Raw genomic sequence first — 19502 nt, 5'->3', positions numbered from 1 at the left:
TTTGCCTACTTCTTCATCTCTACCGCGTCTCAATCTCTGTCAACTTATCCGCTGCACCAGCTTGTGCTTCTACTGCACTTCACCACAACTGCTTGCCGCCGCCTCTTCTGTCCCCTGCCGACCGCATCTTTGATCTTGTCGTTAATCTTGCTTGGCTCCACCACAGCAGCCATGTTGCTTCGCCATGCTCTGCTGGTCGCCGTAAACTTGTCCTCTCGCCGGAACCTATCGGCCATTTGAGCCACCAGAGTCAAGATCTTGCAAGCTCGGGGTCAAAGATGACGAATCGAGCATTCAACTTATTAATTTCGATCGCTTCATTCCTTACGGTTCGAGAGCCTTTCATGCCGTCATGATTGGAGAGGTGGGTTGAGCAAAGCTTGTTGGATATGGAGAATTTTTTTTTATCTAATCTATATTATTAAAACCGAAGTACTTTTTAATACTGTTTGGAAACATGGATAAAATAATAAATGAAAATTATTCGAGTCGAGTGAATAGTAGATTAATTAATTTCTTTTATATACACATTTAGTGATTGTATTTACAATAAATTAAGAACTTCTTTTTCTATTTTTTTTAATTTACTGATTCTGTTAATGCATTTAAAATTAATCTAAATTAATTAATTACAATAATTATTATTTTTAGTGGTGAAAATAAAAATACAAACTGAAATATATAGTCTATATTATATAAGACAATTTTAAATATAGTATTATCTTATAAAGTTTAGTAAAATATAAAAATTTAGATAGTTCACTTTAAAAATAAAATAAAATATCATAAAATTAATAATAATTCATAGAAAAGTAATGCAAAAAAAAACATTTAGTTTATTGTTATTTTAAAATAAATTAACAAAAACAACCTGTTAATATATAAATAGTACGATTACATCAAATTACAGAAAGTTCTTAAATTTTAATATAATATTGTACAAATTTTTTTGAAACTAATATTGTACAATTATTATTTTGTACAAATATAATATTGTACAAATAAAAAATTATTATCAAACATCTATATTATAAAATAATATTTTCTTTTTTATATGTAATTTACAAAATATAAAAAATATATATGAAAATGTTTTATAAAACCAGTGATTTTAAATATAAGTTAAATAAAATATATGTGGAGGACGCGGATCAAGTTATTCTAGTTAATGATTATATCTAGGGGTGTTCAATCCGGATATCGGTTCGGTTTCGGTTCGGCTTTTTTGGTTTTTCGGTATTTCGGTTAGTAAAATACAACTACCATTCTAAATCCATATTTACATCGGTTCGGTTCGGTTTATATACTGTCGGTTTTCGGTTTATTCGGTTTTATACCAAAAAACATAATTCTTTATTTTGTGATCATATTATATGAATTTTAGAGTCATGTTGTCAACAGAGTCATTTATTAAAAAATATTATATGTTTAAATAAAAGAACAAAAAATAAAAAACGCTTATACCATCTAATAAAATAATCAAATTTAGAATTAAAATCAAAGGCTTTTTGCAAAAGTGACTCAAAACTTGAAGTCAAACAGAAAACTAACCTTTTCTTTTGACTCATTTTTTTTGAGTTTTTAACCCCACACCTCCATTTAATCTACGAAAATGTCATTAACTTTTTATTTTTTTTTGTTTTTCGAAAATGGCTTCTTTACTGTCTCAACCTCATATTCTTCAAGTATTTACAATATTGCCACTGCCATGAATAGTGGAACAACCTTGTACGAACTGTTTGGAGCTTTTAATGCCCTTTAATGCACGTAAATCTCTTTACACTCTCTTTGTTTCAATTGTTATGAACTAAAAACAACATTTCTTTCACTTTCTCTCCATATTCATCCAAAAAACTCAAGCTTTTGATTCAAAATATGGGTGATGGTTGACAGAGCCATATTTCTTTCGTTTTGACTTACGGTTGCTTTCGTTTGAGGTTCTTGGTGGTTGGAGAAGACCCTGTGTGCAAACGAAGTCATCTCACCTAGTTTAAGGTACGAATTTGAATTTTTTTCAAAATCTGTTCGCGTAGAAGACTTACAAGTAAGTCATCTGTATGTAGAAGACTTACTGATGAGTCTTCTGGTCAAACGGACGACTTAAACTAAGTCGTCCAGCTTTGTTTGTTGAAAAAAAAACACTCCAGACGACTTATATATAAGCCGTCTACGAGAAACAGGCTAGTTTTGCATTTGACCGAATCGTGTCAGATCTTTGACTATTTCTGGACGACTTATAATTCAGTCGTCTCTGGGAAAGTTAAAATTTCAATATTTTATTAAACTAGATGACTTACGTGTAAGTCGTCTTAGGTTAGTTTTGTAATTGAAAAATAAAACTTCATAATTTAACTTTTACCAGACGACATAATATAAAGTCGTCCCGTCAGAAAACTTAATTTAAAGTCGTCCGGGGAAAGCAAAGTCGTCCAGAATTTTTCCCAATTTTCTGGTCAAACCTTGCTTATCCCGGACGACCTTAAATTAAGTCGTCTACCTGGACAACTTTTAGTTAAGTCGTCTGGAGAAAGTTAAATTTCAAGTTTTATTTTTCAATTACAAAACTAACCGAGGACGACTTACATGTAAGTCGTCTAGTTTGAATAAAATATTGAAATTTTTATTTTCCAGAGACGACTGAATTATAAGTCGTCCAGAAATAGTCAAAGATCTGACACGATTCGGTCAAATGCAAAACTAGCCCGTTTCTCGTAGACGACTTATATATAAGTCGTCTTTTTTTTTTAACAAACAAAGCCGGACGACTTAGAATTAAGTCGTCCCTTTTAATTTTCAATTGCAAAAGTGACCTCTTTAGACGACTTACCTTTAAGTCTTCTGGACGACTTAATTCTAAGTCGTCTGCGATAATGTTTATTGAACTTCTTCATTTTCTCTATGTTTACTAATGTGTTTTATTTTGAATATTTGCAGATGATTTTTAAGTTACATGCAGTGTATGGAGAATGGTTGTTGAGAGATTTCCGTTGGGATTTTGTGGTTGATGATCTCAAAGGAGCAAGATTGTTTTTATTGAATGAAGATTCAACACATGCTGAACTTGTTGCAATGGCTCAAGAAGATTATAACATGGACATGAGATCAGTGACTGTGGAGATTAGCTACTCATTACCAGCAGAAATGATGATGACTCCAGGCAGTCCTCCCATTCATGTTACAAGTGATAGACAAGTTCGAAACTTGCTCGAGATACTCAAAACGCATAGAGTATGTCTTTGTGTATCAAGCCGCAGCAAGGTGGAAACGGTTTCAGAGAAAAGAGAAGAAGCTGGTGAATGGGAAGAAGATGTTGGTGATAATGATGAAGCTGGTGAATGGGAAGAAGATGTTGGTGATAATGATGAAGCTGATGAATGTTTTGAAGATGTTGGTGATAATGAGTCTGTTGAAGATGAAAATCAAGATGGGGAGGAGGAAAATGGGGAGGAGGATGCTGATAACACTATTGTTGGTGAAACGGATCAGAATGGTGGGGATTACAGTCTTTATGGAAAGGTTCAAGATGAGGACGAGGAAGATGATGATAATATTTGTTTTGAAGAAATTGAAAAGACATATGCTAAGACAAATGCTATTGAAGGAGGAAAATCGGATTGTACCAGCATCTATGTCAACCAGAGTTTTGTTAGCAAGGATGCACTGCTTTCAGAGCTGCGGTTGACAGCAATGAGGGGTAGGTTTTCTTTCAGAATATACAAATCATCAAAAACTCTCCTTGTGGCAACATGTCGGGTTAGCGGTTGTGGATGGAAGATCAGAGCGAGTGTGAAACATAGGCCAAACACGTTTTGGGTAACAAAGTATGTGGAAAAACATTTATGCTCAATTGGAGACCGAATCGCTCAGCGGAGACACTGTACTCCAAAGTATGTTGGTAGTCTTTTCATTGATCGTGTTGGAATCATTGATGGGATAACTCCACAGCATATCACTGATGCAATGAGGAACATGTTTGGCATGAAGCTTGATTACACCACTTCATACAGAGCACAACAGAAGAAGGGTATTCGCGTCTGCCTTCATATCTCGAGCAAATCTCCATTGCAAATCCTGATTCTATCACGGCTATAGAACTTGATTCTATGAAAAGATTTAAGTATCTATTTCTCTCTTTTGGAGCTTCTATCAAAGGTTTTAAGTATCAGAGAAGGGTCATTGTGGTGGATGGAACTCACCTAAGTGGAAAGTATGGAGGTGTTATGTTAGTTGCAGCCGCACAAGATGGCAATTTTCAGATATTCCCATTGGCTTTTGGGATCGTGGATGCTGAAGATGAACCTTCTTGGGGATGGTTTTTCACAAAATTGGCTAGTTGTATATCTCATGACAAGCCTCTGATGATAGTCTCCGACCGGCACGCGGCCATTAAAAGTTGACGGTCGAACCAATTGATGGATGGCGTTTCTTTGTCAAAGGTGGCAAAATGGACTGTGTGGTTGATTTGGAACATGTAAAGTGTGATTGTGGTGTCTATGGAGTGGAAAAAATACCTTGCTCTCATGCTATAGCTGCTGGAACACATGCTGGTTTGCATATCTCCACACTTGTATGTCCACTTTACTCAAAGAATCATCTGTATGCAGGATACTCAGAGAATATATATCCTATCGTGTCACAACATATTGAGGAACGAGAATGCTTTCCTCCAAACGTAAAGCGTGGTCCAGGGAGACAGAAGAAATCAAGATGGCAATCTTGGTTGGAGCTCTCTAGGATGAGAGGACACAAACCCAGGAAGAAACACAGGGCACGGAGATGCTCAAACTGCAAGGAAACTGGCCATACGAAACCACAATGTACACAACCAGTTGACTAGTTGTCCAGACGACCTAAATTTAAATCGTCCAGTCTTGATTACCCGTCCAGACGACTAATTCTTAAGTCGTCCAGTGTTTCGTCTACCAGATAACCTTCAAGACGACTAAATCTTAAGTCGTCCAGAAGACCTTCTACTATCCCTTCAAGTGTATTTTTTTAGACGACCTTTTACTAAGTCGTCCAGTGTATTTTATTTTTAGACTACCTTCTACTATCCCTTCAAGTGTATTTTTTTAGACGACCTTTTACTAAGTCGTCCAGTGTATTGTATTTTTAGACTACCTTCTACTATTTTTAGACTACCTTATTTGTAAGTCGTCCAAACCTACCAGACGGCTTATTTGTAAGTCGTCCAGCTGGAAAACCTTCCAGACGACTTATTTGTAAGTCGTCCAGCTGGATCCAGACGACTTATTTGTAAGTCGTCCAGCTGGAAAACCTTCCAGACGACTTATTTGTAAGTCGTCCAGCTGGATCCAGACGACTTATTTGTAAGTCGTCCAGCCGGAAAACCTTCCAGACGACTTATTTGTAAGTCGTCCAGCTGGAAAACCTTCCAGACGACTTATTTGTAAGTCGTCCAGCTGGATCCAGACGACTTATATATTTACACAAGTTAGAAAATCTATACAACGACAAGTTCAAATAAATTATACACAAGTTAGAAAATCTATACAACGACAAGTTCAAATACAAATACACAAATCATACACAAGTTAGAAAATCATACACAAGATAGAAAATCATACACAAGTTAGAAAATCTATACAAAGACAAGTTCAAAGCCATACACAAATCTAATCATACATTCCCACGAACTTATCACCATCCTCATTCTCTTTCAAATGCTGATCAACAAGCTCCGTCCATATAACCACCGCCATATTATCCCTCATACTCTTCACATTGGACCTAGCAAAGTCTTTAGGGCTAAAGGAGACCCCAAGAGCATGACATTCAATGTACTTTAGAGCGTACATGCCACAATCACCATTGTTGGCCGTGGGTACATCTTTCAGCCGTCTCTCATATGTGTATCGCTCCAACCCGTATTTGGCCCTTCCTTCGTCGGTGTTTGCGTTGACAACAAGCAGATAAGGGACCATCTCGAGAAAAGGCTCCATTATCTCATCCCATGCTTCTGGTATGGTACATGAAGGTATGCTGTCCCATACGACTATGTGCCTGTTAGGGATCGATATCCAAATGGCAACCCAATGTTTGTTGTTCAAGTTCACTGGCGCATAGATATCATCAATGTCCTCCCCCCACTTCTTGTTTGATTGGCAAAATGAAGGCATTGATCCGTCATAAAAACTCGACGCCCCACCAGGTAGCATTCTTCCTAAACCTTTGTGATCAGGTTGCGATGCTTTGAAGAACATATACTGGTCTCTCCAAGACTGGTCAAAGTTGTGATCCAGGAAGCACATTCGCTCGCTCCGGAAAGCTTGTGGTTCTCCTGATACCTCTGCCTCAGCACATTAATCCAAGCATCCATATGCTGCATATAAAATAATACAAGTTAGAACCTTCCAGACGACTTTTATTTAAGTCGTCCAAACCTACCAGACGACTTATTTGTAAGTCGTCCAGCTGGAAAACCTTCCAGACGACTTATTTGTAAGTCGTCCAGCTGGAAAACCTTCCAGACAACTTATTGGTAAGTCGTCCAGCTGGAAAACCTTCCAGACGACTTATATATTTACAAATCTATACAAAGACAAGTTACCAGACGACTTAAAGATAAGCAAAAGACTTACTACGTCTTCCAGCCATCCTTTGGGTGTCCGGAGGATGTGATACCACCAAGTTGGTGATGTACGTGGTTTGTCCTCATGCTTAGTGAAATAATGACTGCAAACAAAAAAAGCAATCAGTTTTGGTAGACTAAATCAAGCTATTATGGGTAAAGCAATCACTTACGGATCAGTTTTCAACCAATCAGCGAGCTCCTTCAACTTAGGTCTGTTTAGTGTGGGAAATGGATTATACTTTGCCACTCTAAGAAGTTTCTTTCTCTCTGCCGTATAAGGAGATATCTGCGTGGGAGCAGGTTTCTTCGTTCGTTCACTCCTTGCACGCACAACCAGGCTCGGTTCTGAAACTGGAACGCTCGGTTGTTGATCGTTGGAAGCGAAGCTCGGTTGTTGATCGTTGGAAGCGAAGCTCGGTTGGTCAGTGGAAGTGAGAGGAACAATCTCTTTGGAGGTGACATCATCTGCTTTATCCTCCGGCAAGATCTTATATACCGAGATCGCCTCATCTGCTGTATCCTCCGGCAACAATCTCTGCAATAAAAGTTGCACACAAGTTAACCCTGAACGACTTAAATAAAAGTTGTCTGGACAACTTAGTCGTTCAGACAATTTTTATTTAAGTCGTCTGGACAACTAGAAGACCCTGGACGACTTAATTCTTATTGGGAGAGGATTTGATACTAACCTCTTTGGGCAGAGGAGAAGGTTGTTTCTTTTGAGGAGGCTGTTTCTTTTGAGGAGTAGGCTGTTTCTTTTGAGGAGTAGGCTTTGCCTTTTGAGGAGTAGACTGTATGGTTTGAGGAGTAGGATGATTGGTTTGAAGTGTAGGCTGATCCTTTTGAGGAGTAGGCTGATCCTTTTGAGGAGTAGGCAGATTGGTTTGAGGAGTAGGGGTAGGCTGTTTGTTACTAACCCCGGTTTCTTTGGCTTGAGGGGTAGTGTAACACCCCCGAACCGTCCTAGACATAGGTCGAACCACCGGCCAACAATCAAACGAGAACATGACCGACGGAGCGACCAACGCCAAGGGTTGGAGATGAAAGGCCAACCGGCCAGCCAACAATCAAACAAGAACATGACTGACCGTCCAACCCAATACCGTGGTCCGGAAGCGTTACGTGACGGGCTAGGGACGATCTGGTCAGAGTCACAAAATTTACTCCACGACTTAGACCAGTTCATCCGCTAACTCGTCACGCTAACTCAAGACATAAGGCTTTGCAACCCGTATCAAGAGTTAACGTTTTCCGTTAGATCGAGGCCTAAGGCTTTTCAACCCGTACAACGACCTAACGTTGTGTAAGACCGGACTAGTCAAATATCAGAGTACTCATGAAGCGCATATAAAACAATAACTTTATTAACTCAAGGAAATATTCATACATTGAATAATTCGAGACCGGTCCCGGCCTAACGCCAAAATCGAATCAACTAAACGCAAATCAAAAATACCGTTTAACAAAAGGCAAGCAAATCTACACCGGTTGTCCTAACGTCCAGCACCAAGCTATCCGATCGTCCTACTAAAGAAACCTGCAAAAAGGACAACGGAGATGGATGAGTAACCTAATGTTACTCAGTGAGCTGGCTACCTCTACCCCAACCTAAAGTTAACCCAGACAACCCAAAATAACAATCAACATAGCCTTAGCAAGAAATCTAAACTAAGGCTACACAAACAGTTACTGAGTTAGACATGGCCTCCTGCCATTGCCTAACTTCGAGTAACAGGACCCTGCATGAAAAACAAGTCAACAACCAATCCCCTAGTTAACCATATATACGCCTGAGTTCAATACTCGTGTAGTGTTAGACACCTAGACTATATAAGTATCATCAATCGGTCGACCAACAATCAGACAAGAACATGATCAGCCAACCAATGATACCACATAGCTTTAATATCCACCACCCTTCACAAGCAATCCTTCAGACACATACATGCCAACATCAGGCCTACACTAACCATTCAACACCAATTAACAATCACAACTACTATCTGATAAACCAGTTACTAAGTTAGACTTGGCCTCCTGCCATGATCTAACTTCAAGTAACAGGAACCTGCAAGCAAATCAATAAACCACAAGCACAATAACAAGATACTATTACTACGACTCGATCTAATACGTAACACCGTATATCGATGCTACACTAACTTGAGGGTTCCACAACCCTCTACGACACTCTAATAAAACACAACACTCTAACCAATACTCTAACCAATACTCTAACCAATACTCTAACCCGGGAAATGGTGATTTCGTGTTCATCCCCAAAATCGGCAACATCCTAACTTCCTACCACAAAGGCCAGAAGAGAAGAACTTTCAACCGACCGCGGCCCACAGTCCTTCGGGTCACCGCTCGACAGCCCACAGTCCTTCGGGTCACTGTCACATTACACCGTCATGTAATCACTCAGCCATAGGCCATGATCCCGTCTCTCTGAGTCATCCCGATCCAGCGAATAAGGGGTTTCCTTAAACCCGGTAAATACGAGGCAGCGAGGAAACACTAATCAACCCTAAACAAGCCTAGTATGTGCGGGTTACGCACATACTGACGGCAACACACACACAACACTATCCTAGACTCTGACTCTACAACTAACAACTATAAACAACTCAACCGGTTAGTCACTCCCTTACCAAGAGCTGACTAACCTCAATCAACAAGATTAACTAAACAAGAAAGCATTTAATTAATCTACCAAGCAATCAACTCAATCAAACCGTTACCCAGATAGTTAAGCCTCCTGCTATGAAACTATCTTTAAAGATAACGGGAACCTGCACTCAACCAAATAACCAAGCAAGAAAAGAAAACATGATGCATCCTAGCCTTAGTCCTAGTCAAGTTATTAACTCAGTCTTAATTCCTTTCATCTCAGCTTAGCCCGTGCCAAGCTGAGTCCAATTCAATACTAAAACCCTAAGGACTCTATCATGCAATTGTGTGATCCTTCTAATCTATAATCTATATGCATACTCGATCTAACCTAAGTTCCAAGTGGAACTCAAACAAAACCAAATCACAAAACTACCCTAGATTCCAAGTGGAATCCAAATAAACCAACTCACAAAACTACCCTAGATTCCAAGTGGAATCCAAACAAACCAACTCACAGTGTTCTTTGCCGATAAGCAGCTGGTTGATCGGAGAGGACTTAGCCAAAACCCAACCTCGACATCTTGAATGGACTGGACTGGACTGATCTTGACTTGGACAGAACCTCCCCTGATACTGGTCTGGACAGGACTCAACTCGAGCAGAACCTCCCCTTAGCTGCTGGACGATTTCTTCGGACTTTCGGCAGAGTATCGAGCTACAAATCTTCGACTGAACTGAACCCATGGATCTGAACTGACCTTGGACAGCACCTCCACTTGATCACCAGAGAATATGAATTGCTTGGACGAATTGGTTTGGACAGAGCCTCCCCTAGACACTCACTCGAAATCAGTAGAGAATCTGATCTCGAAAACTCTCTAAAATGCTCGAAAAAGATCGGAACCTCTTGCTTTCTTTTTCTACTTTCTCTCTCTCTCTAGGCACGTTTGGGAGTGATTTTGGTGTGTGATGGATGAATGAAATGGGCAGGGGGTCGTGGGTATATATAGGATACATCAGCAAATCAGATTGAAGTTGGTGGCAGCGCGTGTGTCGCTTCGCATGGCTCCGGATGCATGCGTCGCGGCACCTCGTGCTCCACATGGCTGGCTGCATGATCAGGATGTCATGCTAGGTGACACCACGCCCTCCAGATGTCTGATCCACGTCCTGACCTAATCCAGTTCGACACCACAACGCACACATGTCGATCTGCATGCTTCGATCGCAGGTTTCGCGGCACCTCGTGCTTCTGTGTGTCAAGCTGCATGTGCTGCTCCCATGCACGGCGACACCTCGTGCTTGTGCAGACAGATAGGTAATCAGATGATTGACACCACGTCCTGTCCCCTTAGATCAAGCCACCTCGAGCTTCCCGGTCGAATTGTGCGGTTTCGGTTTTTCTGATGAATTTTCGACCCGCGATCAATCTTGAATATTTTTCTGCTCCCGTTCTGATGCTCTGAATATTATTAATAGAATCCATAAGGATTCTGAACTTGAAGAAAAATATCTCCCGAGCCTCCGGCTTCCTCGAAAAATAGACAATACCGAAATCAAGGTTTTCGGTCGATTTCAGGTTTTCCCGTCGTGCTTGCTTCCCGTCATGCTTGCTTCCCGTCCTGCTTGCTTCCCGTCCTGCTTCCGACTTATAATGTCTCTGAAATAATATTCCGCTCACACGAAGTTTTGGGGAAAACTTAGTGGCTAAGTCACGTCATGCTTCGTAAACGTCGTGCTTCTATCCCGTCGTGCTTCCAAAAAGGTTATGCTTCCAAAACGTCCGTCTGATCAATCTAAGATTCTTCTGTTAAGGGTAGAGCAGCTTACTTCGAATCATGCTTCACTTACTATCCATTCTTGACCTTCTCATACTTTGAAACTTCTCGATCCATCGTTGTCGCCCGCGATTCGACCACCAAGTTGATGCTCGACCAATCTTCTACTTTCTCTGAACCATGTTAAGTTTGAAATGATCAAAACTCAACATTCCTCTTCATCTTTTGATTCCCAAAAGCTTGGCTCCAAACTCCGACTTTGTCGATCTCGACCATTTTACCCCTAAGGGCGGGTTATCACATTCTCCCCCCCTTAATAGAATTCGTCCTCGAATTCTTAAGTGTGTAACTGCTCAACTTCACGACATGCTCTCCCTGAATGACTATCTCTCCTTGGATCACTTCATTTCGCGGTCTTGATCACTTGATGTGCTTCTCATCGGTTTGCCTCTGATGTCTCCTTTTGATTTCTTTGGTCTCCATACTCGTCTCTGTCTCTCTTCAATGGAATGATCAATGCGTCATCTTGCTTTGCCTCTGCCATAGCACTGATTTCCATGATACTATCCTTTCCTTCAGATAGATCATTCTTGCTCCTGATACCCAGATACTGCTGAAGTCCTCAAATGAAGTCTCGCTTCTTTCCAACTGTCCAGTCCATACCACTGTCCAGTCCTCCCTACCATCTTCACTCTATCTCTTCGGCTTTGGGTTTTTGGCCTTGAACTCCTTTCACTTTAAGGTTTTCACCATTAAAGTGCCGATCAACGAACACACTTACAAGCTGCAACTAAAAGAACACTCACACGCAAGTTAGTCACCAACTAACCCAACAAAAACTAACCACAACCTAGCAATTCTAGACTCCACTATCTAATCCTAGTTCCTAAAACAATAAATCCTATCGCTGGACGTGACCGGTTTACCTAATGCCTTCTGTGACTCATTTGACTCGATAAAATATTTGAAAACCTATTAAATCATGAGTTCCGGAAGCATGGACGTAACCATGCTCTGATACCACCACTGTAACACCCCCGAACCGTCCTAGACATAGGTCGAACCACCGGCCAACAATCAAACGAGAACATGACCGACGGAGCGACCAACGCCAAGGGTTGGAGATGAAAGGCCAACCGGCCAGCCAACAATCAAACAAGAACATGACTGACCGTCCAACCCAACACCGTGGTCCGGAAGCGTTACGTGACGGGCTAGGGACGATCTGGTCAGAGTCACAAAATTTACTCCACGACTTAGACCAGTTCATCCGCTAACTCGTCACGCTAACTCAAGACATAAGGCTTTGCAACCCGTATCAAGAGTTAACGTTTTCCGTTAGATCGAGGCCTAAGGCTTTTCAACCCGTACAACGACCTAACGTTGTGTAAGACCGGACTAGTCAAATATCAGAGTACTCATGAAGCGCATATAAAACAATAACTTTATTAACTCAAGGAAATATTCATACATTGAATAATTCGAGACCGGTCCCGGCCTAACGCCAAAATCGAATCAACTAAACGCAAATCAAAAATACCGTTTAACAAAAGGCAAGCAAATCTACACCGGTTGTCCTAACGTCCAGCACCAAGCTATCCGATCGTCCTACTAAAGAAACCTGCAAAAAGGACAACGGAGATGGATGAGTAACCTAATGTTACTCAGTGAGCTGGCTACCTCTACCCCAACCTAAAGCTAACCCAGACAACCCAAAATAACAATCAACATAGCCTTAGCAAGAAATCTAAACTAAGGCTACACAAACAGTTACTGAGTTAGACATGGCCTCCTGCCATTGCCTAACTTCGAGTAACAGGACCCTGCATGAAAAACAAGTCAACAACCAATCCCCTAGTTAACCATATATACGCCTGAGTTCAATACTCGTGTAGTGTTAGACACCTAGACTATATAAGTATCATCAATCGGTCGACCAACAATCAGACAAGAACATGATCGGCCAACCAATGATACCACATAGCTTTAATATCCACCACCCTTCACAAGCAATCCTTCAGACACATACATGCCAACATCAGGCCTACACTAACCATTCAACACCAATCAACAATCACAACTACTATCTGATAAACCAGTTACTAAGTTAGACTTGGCCTCCTGCCATGATCTAACTTTAAGTAACAGGAACCTGCAAGCAAATCAATAAACCACAAGCACAATAACAAGATACTATTACTACGACTCGATCTAATACGTAACACCGTATATCGATGCTACACTAACTTGAGGGTTCCACAACCCTCTACGACACTCTAATAAAACACAACACTCTAACCAATACTCTAACCAATACTCTAACCAATACTCTAACCCGGGAAATGGTGATTTCGTGTTCATCCCCAAAATCGGCAACATCCTAACTTCCTACCACAAAGGCCAGAAGAGAGGAACTTTCAACCGACCGCGGCCCACAGTCCTTCGGGTCACCGCTCGACAGCCCACAGTCCTTCGGGTCACTGTCACATTACACCGTCGTGTAATCACTCAGCCATAGGCCATGATCCCGTCTCTCTGAGTCATCCCGATCCAGCGAATAAGGGGTTTCCTTAAACCCGGTAAATACGAGGCAGCGAGGAAACACTAATCAACCCTAAACAAGCCTAGTATGTGCGGGTTACGCACATACTGACGGCAACACACACACAACACTATCCTAGACTCTGACTCTACAACTAACAACTATAAACAACTCAACCGGTTAGTCACTCCCTTACCAAGAGCTGACTAACCTCAATCAACAAGATTAACTAAACAAGAAAGCATTTAATTAATCTACCAAGCAATTAACTCAATCAAACCGTTACCCAGATAGTTAAGCCTCCTGCTATGAAACTATCTTTAAAGATAACGGGAACCTGCACTCAACCAAATAACCAAGCAAGAAAAGAAAACATGATGCATCCTAGCCTTAGTCCTAGTCAAGTTATTAACTCAGTCTTAATTCCTTTCATCTCAGCTTAGCCCGTGCCAAGCTGAGTCCAATTCAATACTAAAACCCTAAGGACTCTATCATGCAATTGTGTGATCCTTCTAATCTATAATCTATATGCATACTCGATCTAACCTAAGTTCCAAGTGGAACTCAAACAAAACCAACTCACAAAACTACCCTAGATTCCAAGTGGAATCCAAACAAACCAACTCACAAAACTACCCTAGATTCCAAGTGGAATCCAAACAAACCAACTCACAGTGTTCTTTGCCGATAAGCAGCTGGTTGATCGGAGAGGACTTAGCCAAAACCCAACCTCGACATCTTGAATGGACTGGACTGGACTGATCTTGACTTGGACAGAACCTCCCCTGATACTGGTCTGGACAGGACTCAACTCGAGCAGAACCTCCCCTTAGCTGCTGGACGATTTCTTCGGACTTTCGGCAGAGTATCGAGCTACAAATCTTCGACTGAACTGAACCCATGGATCTGAACTGACCTTGGACAGCACCTCCACTTGATCACCAGAGAATATGACTTGCTTGGACGAATTGGTTTGGACAGAGCCTCCCCTAGACACTCACTCGAAATCAGTAGAGAATCTGATCTCGAAAACTCTCTAAAATGCTCGAAAAAGATCGGAACCTCTTGCTTTCTTTTTCTACTTTCTCTCTCTCTCTAGGCATGTTTGGGAGTGATTTTGGTGTGTGATGGATGAATGAAATGGGCAGGGGGTCGTGGGTATATATAGGATACATCAGCAAATCAGATTGAAGTTGGTGGCAGCGCGTGTGTCGCTTCGCATGGCTCCGGATGCATGCGTCGCGGCACCTCGTGCTCCACATGGCTGGCTGCATGATCAGGATGTCATACTAGGTGACACCACGCCCTCCAGATGTCTGATCCACGTCCTGACCTAATCCAGTTCGACACCACAACGCACACATGTCGATCTGCATGCTTCGATCGCAGGTTTCGCGGCACCTCGTGCTTCTGTGTGTCAAGCTGCATGTGCTGCTCCCATGCACGGCGACACCTCGTGCTTGTGCAGACAGATAGGTAATCAGATGATTGACACCACGTCCTGTCCCCTTAGATCAAGCCACCTCGAGCTTCCCGGTCGAATTGTGCGGTTTCGGCTTTTCTGATGAATTTTCGACCCGCGATCAATCTTGAATATTTTTCTGCTCCCGTTCTGATGCTCTGAATATTATTAATAGACTCCATAAGGATTCTGAACTTGAAGAAAAATATCTCCCGAGCCTCCGGCTTCCTCGAAAAATAGACAAACCGAAATCAAGGTTTTCGGTCGATTTCAGGTTTTCCCGTCGTGCTTGCTTCCCGTCATGCTTGCTTCCCGTCCTGCTTGCTTCCCGTCCTGCTTCCGACTTATAATGTCTCTGAAATAATATTCCGCTCACACGAAGTTTTGGGGAAAACTTAGTGGCTAAGTCACGTCATGCTTCGTAAACGTCGTGCTTCTATCCCGTCGTGCTTCCAAAAAGGTTATGCTTCCAAAACGTCCGTCTGATCAATCTAAGATTCTTCTGTTAAGGGTAGAGCAGCTTACTTCGAATCATGCTTCACTTACTATCCATTCTTGACCTTCTCATACTTTGAAACTTCTCGATCCATCGTTGTCGCCCGCGATTCGACCACCAAGTTGATGCTCGACCAATCTTCTACTTTCTCTGAACCATGTTAAGTTTGAAATGATCAAAACTCAACATTCCTCTTCATCTTTTGATTCCCAAAAGCTTGGCTCCAAACTCCGACTTTGTCGATCTCGACCATTTTACCCCTAAGGGCGGGTTATCACAGGTAGGCTGTTTGTTACTAACCCCGGTTTCTTTGGCTTGAGGGGTAGGCTGTTTGTTACTAACCCCGGTTTCTTTGGCTTGAGGGGTAGCCTGTTTGTTACTAACCCCGGTTTCTTTGGCTTGAGGGGTAGCCTGATTGGTGACACCAACCTTCTTCTCCACAGCTTCCAATCTATCGGACATCTTCCTAATCTCCCTGATGCACTTCTTAAACCCATCTTTCATCATTTCAACTACGTTAGAGGTGTAGGAGTTGAACATATTTTCCAACTCCTCTCTGGTCACCCAACTAGCCTCTTCTCTAGCCTCTTCTCTAGCCTCTTTAGGAGCCTCTTTAGGAGCCTCTTTACGAGCTTTCTTCCGAGGTCTCTGATTGTCTTCCTCCTCCTCCTCCACCTCCACCACAACCATCTCTTTGGCTCTTTTCGATGGAGTCACAACCTTACGTTTTGTACCAGTGACTTCCCAGCAATCCATGGTCCACTTCCACGGTCTCCGATCATACATGACTTTAATGATGTTCTCCGCGGGCACGTCCTCAACCTCAGAGTCCCATTTTGGCCACATTTCACTAATGTCCTTCTCAACAAAGTTGATCACGCGGGTCTGCAGTAAATAGAAGAAGAATCGAGTTAGATATTTGAAACAAAATACTAAATAGACGACTTAATTATAAGTCATCTACTAAGTCGTCCAGCTGGACGACCTTCCAGACGACTTATTATAAGTCGTCTACTAAGTCGTCCAGCTGGAAGACCTTCCAGACGACTTATAATAAGTCGTCTACTAAGTCGTCCAGCTGGAAGACCTTCCAGACGACTTATAATAAGTCGTCTACTAAGTCGTCCAGCTGGAAGACTTTCCAGACAACTTAATTAAGTGAAGATGGAAAGGTACCTGACTCAAGATAGCAGCTTTCATGAATCTGCGGCCTCTGCTGCCCTCGTAAGCCAGAATCGGTGGAAGCGGACTGTTTGGACTGTTTTCTCTGGGACTACCAATACTAGCACCCATTCCCGGCAGAGCTTCGTACGCCCAGACCTGAAGAACTTGTATAAACCCATCCACGGTGTAACAGCCAGTAAGATCTTTGTTCCACAAAGAGTCCATCAGCACCTTAAACGCGACTCTCCCCCATGGATAATTCTCAAACCGTTCTAAATCCATCACTAGCCTTGCTAGAGTAGCTCGTGTAGCGGTTGAAAACTTTCTCCCTTCAATGAATCCAGTGAAGATGAAAAGGTACGCGAGCCGCTTGCGATCTTCCGTGGACCAATCCCCGCATCTCTTCAGTGCATCTATTATCTGATCAGTAGTTGGCCCAGCTTCCAGATGAATTCCCATCATCCCCCAGAAAGAAACCATCTCTGGTGTAACATCACATTTTGGTGTCTCAAGGTCCTCGATGTACTCGCAGTTTAGACGAGTGATCATTTCAAACTCTAACAGTGAAAACCTCAAAGGTTCTGGACCAACGAGAGACCACATCTCGTACTTCTTCTTAATGTTCAGCTTTAAACAGAGCATGTGGTGAACCAGCCTTGAAGCCCAACCAAATCCCTGCTCCTTGAACTTGATGAAAACTCCCAATCTCGACTCCTTGAGCTCTTCAAATTCTTTGTTAGTGAGAGCTCCCTTAAGAGCAGTATGCAACCTGTTGTTATCCGAATGATACGAAATGCTATGCTGGGGTTCTGGCTCTTCCCCTAATGTGTATAACCTACGGGGGAGTTCTGGAATATCCATCCTTTTTGTCTGCAAAATAATCAAAGACAACAATAGAAGTCAGAACACAGGCTAAATCAATCACGCCTTAATTGTTACTCCAGACGACTTAGTAGACGACTTAAATATAAGTCGTCTGGAAAGTCGTCCAACTGGACGACTTAGTTGACGACTTATATTTAAGTCGTCTGAAAAGTCTTCCAAATGGACGACTCGTCTACTAAGTCGTCCAGTTGGAAGACTTTCCAGACGACTTACTTACAAGTCTTCCAATAGAAAAATTTCAAGCGGACCTGATTAGTCGCAGAAGGAGTTGGAGTACTCGTCATTGTGGTTATAGATCTGAAAAAATAAACGTCAAACGGTGAGAATGAGTAAATTGATAGAGACAACGTTTTATGTTCATCTTTTCCTCGAGATTGATGACTTACCGGCGTTAGGGTTTACAGAGAAACGGCGCTACGGTTTACAGAGAAGAAGCGGCGGCGCTAGGGTTTAGAAGAAGCGGCGGTGCTAGCTAGTGTTTAGAGGAAGCGGCGGTGAGAACGTTGGTGAGCACGGTGGCGAGGGTGACGGTTTGTTCGGAAATAGAGGAATCGGCGGCGCTAGGGTTAGAAGAAGCTGCGGCGACAACGGTGAGAATGAAGTGAGATAGATAGCCGACGTTGAGAACGATGGTTTGTTCGGAAATAGTGGGAATTCGAATCGCCTTTGATATCGCCGGTGAGAGAGAACTGTTAGGGTTTCTGAATTTCGCGGAAAATGAAAAAAAAAAAAATTCACCTTATATATTGGGTAAATAATCCGGTTAGCTTTAAAAGTACATTGGTAAACTTTAAGGTTTGGTCCGGTTTAGACGACTTATTCTGGCTGATAATGTACATCAGACGACCTATAATATTTAGTCGTCTGTGCACAGAAGACTAAATATTAAGTCGTCCCAGACCTTAAAATGAACCCCTAAACTAAAATGACTAAATTAACTTACTAACCACGTTATAAAATCAAATTATACTTCAATAGTGTTTACTATACACAGAAATGAACACGCTTAGGTAATTTTAAAAATTTTCAAAAACGGTTTTAATGCTTTCCAAAATCTAACCCTAAGAACACATACAATACTACAACATATATGTTGATGAAACATAAACTAAAGAATATCATGACTCACTACTTTCACTCATCTGGGCTGAAAACAATTAAAATTTGTTATATATTAATTTATATCTCTTAAGACATATGTTAATTACATAATTCCAATTTTTCACTTATCAAAATATTTTTTACAAAATTTTTAAATTATGTTTAAGAATAACTGTCCAGACGACTTTGAGTTAAGTCGTCTGGACGACTTATTTTCAAGTCGTCTAAACAGACGACTTGCGAGGGGTAGAAACGTAAAAAAAAATCCGTTTTTTTGTTTGTTCACAAGGAGATAGTTGTAATTTCAATAGCCTTTTAGGTTAATTTTGCCTTTGACCCAAGTTGGGGTATTCTTTTGGGTTTGACTCCAAGTTTTGAGTCACACTTGGCAATTCTCCCTAAAATCAAAGCTCAAAATTTTGAATAAAAGTAAACTAAAAACAAAACAGAAACACGAAACACTAAAGAAAATTTTTCTACTCTTCCATATTTAGCGTTCATCAAATTCATGTTTCTTCGATTGAACACGAATCTCTGTTCATTTATAGATTAAAAAAAAGTTGTGAAGAATTTCTACTAATTGTTGTCCATCAAATTTATAATCTTTATTTCAATTTAGTCAATGCTAAAATAAAGCAAAAAGATCAAAAAGAAGACAAAAAAATAAGAAGCATCGGTTGCGATGAATTGTTATTCAATTATACTTCAAATGTTTTACAAATCATGACTTCTTTATTACTGTAAAAAATATGGTAATAGTTATTAGCAAACAAATTAACTTAATGTTTTCATACGTCGTTATAAAATATATACATATTTACATGTTTCTATTTTTGATCGGTTTTATTCGGTTTATTCGGTTT

The sequence above is a fragment of the Raphanus sativus genome, chromosome 2, assembly GCF_000801105.2.
Source record: "Raphanus sativus cultivar WK10039 chromosome 2, ASM80110v3, whole genome shotgun sequence".
Classification (NCBI taxonomy): domain Eukaryota; kingdom Viridiplantae; phylum Streptophyta; class Magnoliopsida; order Brassicales; family Brassicaceae; genus Raphanus; species Raphanus sativus.
This window is presented reverse-complemented; position numbering follows the sequence as displayed.